Consider the following 7,040-nt stretch of genomic DNA (forward strand, 5'->3'; position numbering starts at 1 on the left):
GGAGTGGCACATGTCACCTCCACTCACATTTCATTGGCCAAAGCAAATCCATGGCCAAGTCCAACATTAGTGGGTGAGACTCGAAAGCTTCTGCAGGAAGGGAGCTAACAGGGAAGTACAATGAATAGTTTTGAATAATAATTAAATCTACCAACCCTGTCATCTAAAATCCTAAATATATTAGGACATTGTTGCCAGACCAGTATGGGAGTGTTCACATGTCTCTCTGAGAATCTGATAAAAAGTACAGAACCATGCTCCCCCAAACAGGTACACACTTACAAACTTATCTCCAAAAATACATATATATAAAAATACCTACAAAAATTCCTACAGGATGGCAGCATAGGTAAATATGGCTTGCCTCCATGCACAACCACATCAAAATTAAAACTAAAATATAGAATAGCCATCACTCAGAACCTTCAAGAAATTGAGAAAATTTGGTGAAAGAAATAGATACACAAGTCCAGGAAGCAGAGAGGATCTCAAACAAGACAGATGCAAAGAGGCACACTCCAAGACACGTTATCATTAAAATGCCAAAAGTTAAAGATAAACAGAGAATCTTAAAAGCAGAAAGAGAAAAGAAGTTAGGGGAGTTCCCACAAGACTGTCAGCTGATTTCTCAAAAGAAACTTTGCAGGGTAGAAGAGGATTGGCAAGAAATATCCAAAGTCATGAAAAGCAGGGACCTACAGCCAAGATTGCTCCACTCAGCAAGGCTATCATTTAGATTCAAAGGGCAGATAAAGAGCTTCTCAGACAGGAAAATACTAAGGGAGTTCATCATCACCAAACCATTATGTGAAATGTTAAAAGGACTTATTTTTTAAAAAAGATCAACACTATGAATAACAAATGACAATAAATATATACCTATCAACAACTGAATCTAAAAAACAAACTAAGCAAACAAAAAGAAAAGAGACAGAATCAAAGATAGGAGGGCATTTTGATGGATGCCAGATGGGATGGGGGGGGATGGACAAAGTGGTGAGGGGATTAAGAAGTCCAAATTGGTAGTTACAGAATAGCCATGGGGCTATAAAGCACAGTGCAGGAAATGGAGTAGCCAAAGCACTTACACACATGACCCAAGAACATGAGCAATGGTGTAGAAATGGCCTGAGGGAGTGGGGGTGCTGGGTGGAGAGGGGCAAAGGGGGAAAATCTGGAACAACTGCAACAGCATAATCAGTAAAATATAGTTTAAAATATTAAATAAAAAATAAAAGTACCTACAAAAAATGTTTATATAATTTTAAGGGTCAGAAACCCCCGAGTTCCATTCCCCCTGAAATTAGAGGAGCTAGACCTCACCCAGGAAGGACACCTAGTTTCTCTGCAAACTGTCCACTGTGCTTGTCCTGAATGGCTGGGTCGTAGATCACTGCCCCCCACACGGCCTGGCAACGCCCATTGAAAGGGGCCACATTGCCTTTACAATGCATTTTCTTCTGATTTAAATTGTCCACTGTTTCGTCATAGTACTTTTTTCTTTTACTATTTTATAAATCACAAACATATATAATCCTAAGTAATAATGAACCTTAGTAAAAAAGAGTAATATTGCTAACTAATAACACCTAGTAAATAAATATTATTGTCTTACCCTAAGGCAACCATACATTGTGGGTACACACACACACACACACACACATCTGTGGTTCCCTTGATGGAGCTGAGGATTGCACACAACAATTAGCTTTTTTCTGAACTCCTAGAAAAGTCCTCAAATGTGGCCAAAATAAAAATTGAATAAAGCACCTCAGTGGGCGGAGGTAAGGCCATTCCAACCTTACCCATAGGTTTATTTATTTTTAGTTGTGGTTTGGACCCAGAAATGCAAACAAAGTTACAGTTTTTTAAGAAAGTGTGTGAAGCCAAGAAAACCACCATTAGGAAGACATGGCATGGGTCACCTTGAGTGAAGCTACATACAGTTTTGGCTTTCTGACCTGTGCGTCCCTCTGTGGGGTAGAGTAAAACACGGAGCAAATATTATTTTTTAATTTGAGAAAAGAAAACACCCTGAACATACTGACTTCAAACACACTTTGATGTTTCTCTCCCCATCTTTTTCCTTCCCTACCCCTCTCCCTAAAAAATAAATAAAATCTTTTAAAAACAAATTCAAACAAAGGAAAATCATTTTACTTTATTTACAACTGTTTCCTAATATTTTAAAATATCATATAACCTTCCCTAATGTCATTTCTTATAGGGGAAGACATGCTACACACTGACCTCAGCTGAAAATTGGGACAAAATACAGAGAGTGAGAGGAATGAGAATACTTAGCAGGGAGAGAATGGGGCCCAGAAATCTTGATTAGCAATCACCTCTACCTGGTAATGAGTTTCTGGACCAGCAGGGGTGAAATTGCATGCCAAAAATCACAATAAATTATTTTCCATTTGAACACTGACTAGCCATACCATCACCTAGTTCCAGTGAAACTTGAATTTATCAAATGCATTGCTGAACAAAACCTGGCCCTCATTTCCAAATGCAGTTGACAATGCTGGATGATTGAGTGTGGATAAAGTCTCAGTGATATGGAACAGTGACCAGAGGCCATATATCAACCACTGGACATGCAGTACAGTTATTACAGTGCCAACCAATAAACACAGTCTTTTAAGAGACCCTACTAGTAACAAGCTCTTTCAAGAGCTGGGCCAGCCTATAGAATAACTAACTACAGAGAAAGTCGCAGCAAGGTACCACTATTGCTATGTCCCTTCCTTCAAGTAGTACTGCTTGGTCCTAGAGTAAGCTATCTACAGCTTCTGGGTATTTAAAAACATTGGTTCACTTTTTAAACAAAATGATTTGGAAGAGCCTTGAAAGTAGATTTTTAAAAAGCCACTTCATTGTTGCCACCTATATCTTGTCAATATCTGTATTCATCTCTTTACTATCAGTAGCATCACAGTAAGAGGATACAAGTGTGTCTAACAGTCCTCAAAAAAACAACTTCAAAGAAACTCAGACTAATGGAAAAACAAAATGGATAAAAATTTAGATTTCTCTAAGGTTCTCTGCTTCATACCCTTGATCAATATGAGCAAGGATATGAACTTGTATATATATATGGTTTAATAAAACACTCTTCCTGAGAAATTTTCTGAGTCAACAATGTTATGCTTATCTGTATACAAATAGCTGTTGAATTTCAATCACTCATTCATTCATTTAAGATTAATTCAACAAGTGTTAACTGAATTAAAACGTGTGTTAAGCTCAGTTCAGCACACACAGGGAATACACAATGAAAATATTTATCATTGCCTTTAAGCTCAGTGTGGGGAAAGAGAAGAACAAGAGAGTAGAATAAATGCATCGACAGGCACAGGTGCTGAGTATGCTGAATCTCCTGTGAAGGCTACCTAAACAGAATGAAAAGCCCGCAAGGGAGACTTTCCCAGGGATGACACCTAAGCTGCCCTTGAGGAGAGCAAACATCACGCAAAGTTTGAAGAGAATGGACCTAAGGTACAGCCTGAACAAAGTAACAGAGACCACAGGAGAACTATAACCATTCTGCATTGTGGAATGTGAAAGACGTGCCAAGTAAGGAGTAGCAAGAGACAGGTGGAGAGGTAGGCAGGAAGGATCAGAGTCTTGTGATAAAGGCCAAAGACCAGCTTCATCCAATAAGCAACAGGAAGCCACAGAAGAGAGGTGGCCTAAATACTAAGATATGTATTTTTTAATTTTCTTTAATCCTCAACTGAGGATATGTTTATTGATGTGAGAGAGAGAAGAAAAAAGAAAGACATCAATATGAGAGAGAAACATCAATTGGTTGTGCCCTGTATGCACCCCAACCAGGGACTGAACCTGCAACCCAGTTATGTGCTCTGACCTGGAATTGAACCTGCAGCATTTTGGTGTAAGGGAGGACACTTCATCCTAGCCACCTGGCCAGAACAAACATACATAACTTTAAGAGATCCTTCTAGGAACTATATAAAAATGGGTCTGTACAGAATCAAAGTGCCCAATTAAAAGTAGTCCAGATGAGAGTGGCTGAAGACCTGTACTATGTCAGAGGGGAAAAACATTAAAAACATGAGAAGCAAAATTGCTAGAAATTGGTACTTCACTGGGTGTAAGAGTGAGAAAAAAAGAGGCAATATAAGGCCCCAGGTTTGGAGCCCTTCTTGACAAGATTGAAAGATGATACTGTTGAAACAGATGGAGAATGGAGGAGAACAAGCTAATGTAGAATGCAGATGATGAGGACCTGAGGGACCACCAGCAGTGGCTGAATTTTTTAACCTAGGACTCAGGCTGGGACATAAAGATAGAGGGGTTGTGTCCAACTATAAAGTAATTGATATCAAAACGTGTGTAATATCACCCACAAAGAATATGTGAAGCTGCCCCAAACAATGGCTGGCACCAGCACCCGGGGGTCTGCTTGATATTTAATAAGAAGTAAAAGCAAGAGGAGCCCAACTTAGAGAGAAAAAGAATGGTCAGAGAAAGAGTGAAATACGTCATAGTTGAAAAGAAGGAGGCGATGCACTATCCAGCAGAGAATATTCCGTAAGGACAAAAACTGGAAGATATTCACTGGCTCTGGCAACTAGAGGATGTCACTGTTGACCCAAACAAGAGTCATATTAACAATAGGATAGAACTGAAACCTGACTGACAACAGTGGGCTGAGGAATGAGCTAGTGACTATAGAGAGAGTAGGCTATTCTTTAAAGAAACATGAATAAGCAGCTAAGTAAGATAGTATGTTCTAGTTCAAAGGAGGTTAGAAAGACTGAGAAGGATTAGTTTATGTCTTTGTGTTATAACGATGAAGGGCCTGCGAATGTTTATAAGCTGCAGTGTAGAACCTTTGAAGGTGAGGAGGGTTGAGGACTTCGTGTTCAGGAGGATTAGAGACGGTGCACGGGATAAGGAAAGACCTGGGAGGAAGTGTGACAAGAGAAAAGAAGAGGAAGCTAAGCCTGGTGCCACCATTCTACCATGCTCTCTCCCACCTAATTTTAAAACATCATCAATGCCTTCCTAAGAAAGTTGCTGCCACAAGAGAAATCAGATGAGCCTTAGAGCTGACTTCAGAATCCCTATTAACTAATGACTCTGAAAAGAATAAAAAATTCACAAAACAAGTTACTCATGTTGATAAGAAATACTTTTATACATAGAAATACAAGAATATTCATTAAGTATATATTATACCAACTTCTAAACAATGTCCTACAGTAAATGGCTATTTAGATCCACAGCAAAATTTGAAAAATACATAAAGTCTTCTATCTCAAAGAGCATCTCTGTGACCTCCCCAGGAAGTGTGCCTCTACTCAAAGGCCCAGAAAGCCCAAATGTCAAATAATACGCATTATCAGCCTTACAGGCACCTTGGGTTTAGTTCAAGGGAATTCCATACATTGCTAGTTAGATTGCAAATTGACACAAAATATACGGAGGAGAATTTGGCAATACCTCTCAAAATTTAAAGTGTACAAACCCTTTGACTCTACCTCCATTTCTAAGCACTTATATCTACAATATTTGTATAGGGATCTTTGTTAGAACATTTTTTGTAGAAGCAAAAGATTGAAAACACCTAAACATCTACCAATAATATGTAATTAGCAAATAAATTTGTAGCCTACCCTTACAATGAAATTCTATAAAATCATTTTCTAAAATGGAATAGAATTACACGTACAGATGAAAATGCTCTCCAAGATATGTTAGACAAACACGCAAAAAAAGAGTAAGGTAAAAACAATGTGTAGTGTGTTCTCATCATGTAGAAATTAATATATATACAAACATACCTATATTTATAAATTCCATAAATTATCTCAGAAAGAACAAACCAAAAAAAATGGTGATTGTCTTTGAGCAAGAAGAGATAGGTGACTGAAAGAAAGAGAAAGACAGGAAACTCACTTTTTATTGTATGCCATTTTATACCTAGAATTGTGTGGTATGCCTCTGCATTACCTACTCAACAACAGGTTTAAAAACATATTATAAAGACTTTTTGCTATCATTCCATGATGTAATCATCTATTACTATGATATGTATTGAGATATATTGCCAGAAAAAATACCTTTTTTTTCTTCTCTGAATTTTAAAGATCCTGTATCTCTTTTCATTATTATTCATCACCACTAGATAGCAAGGATATGTGTTTGGAAGTTAACAGCAGTCTGCACCCACCATGTCTGATGAATGGGGTTTAAATAATTCAAATAACATCTGAAGCTAATTAAAATAACTTTTGAGCCTTCTTAAATCCTCTCTGGAACAGTGTATAGTCTGAATAAATCTAGGGAAACAGTATTTCATTATGTAAATATACCATAGTTTTTTGATCCACTATTTATTGATGGGCACTTAGGTTACTTCCAACACTTGGCTATTGTAAATTTTGCTGCTATGAACATAGGGGTGCATAGGTTCTTCTGAATAGGCGTATCAGTATTCTTATAGTCCCAGCAGTGGAATTAATGGGTCAAAAGGCTGTTCCATTTTTAGTTTTATGAGAAAATTCCATATCGTTTTCCACAGTGGCTGCACCAATCTACATTCCTACCAACGGTGCACTAGGGTTCATTCCCTTTTCTCCACAACCTCACCAGCACTTGTTGTTGTTGATTTGGTTATGATGGCCATTCTGATCAGTATGAAGTGGTATCTCATTGTCATTTTAATTTGCATTTCTCAGATGATTAATGATGTTGAGCATCTTTTCATATGTCTATTGGCCATATGTATGTCCTCTTTGGACGAGTGTCTATTCAAGTTCTTTGCCCATTTTTCAATTGGATTGTTTTTATTTTGGTGTTGAGGTTTGTAAGTTCTCTCTAAATTTTGGATATTAACACCTTATCATGTGTATCGGCAAACGCGTTCTCTCATTCCATGGGTTGTCTTTTAATTTTGTTGATAATTTCCATTGCTGTGCAAACACTTTTTCATTTGGTGTAGTCCCATTTGTTTATTTTTTCTTTTGTTTCCCTTGCCTGGGGAGATATATATGATAAAATATTGC

Source organism: Artibeus jamaicensis, unplaced genomic scaffold, assembly GCF_021234435.1.
Source record: "Artibeus jamaicensis isolate MK-2021 breed Jamaican fruit bat unplaced genomic scaffold, CSHL_Jam_final scaffold_474, whole genome shotgun sequence".
Classification (NCBI taxonomy): Eukaryota; Metazoa; Chordata; class Mammalia; order Chiroptera; family Phyllostomidae; genus Artibeus; species Artibeus jamaicensis.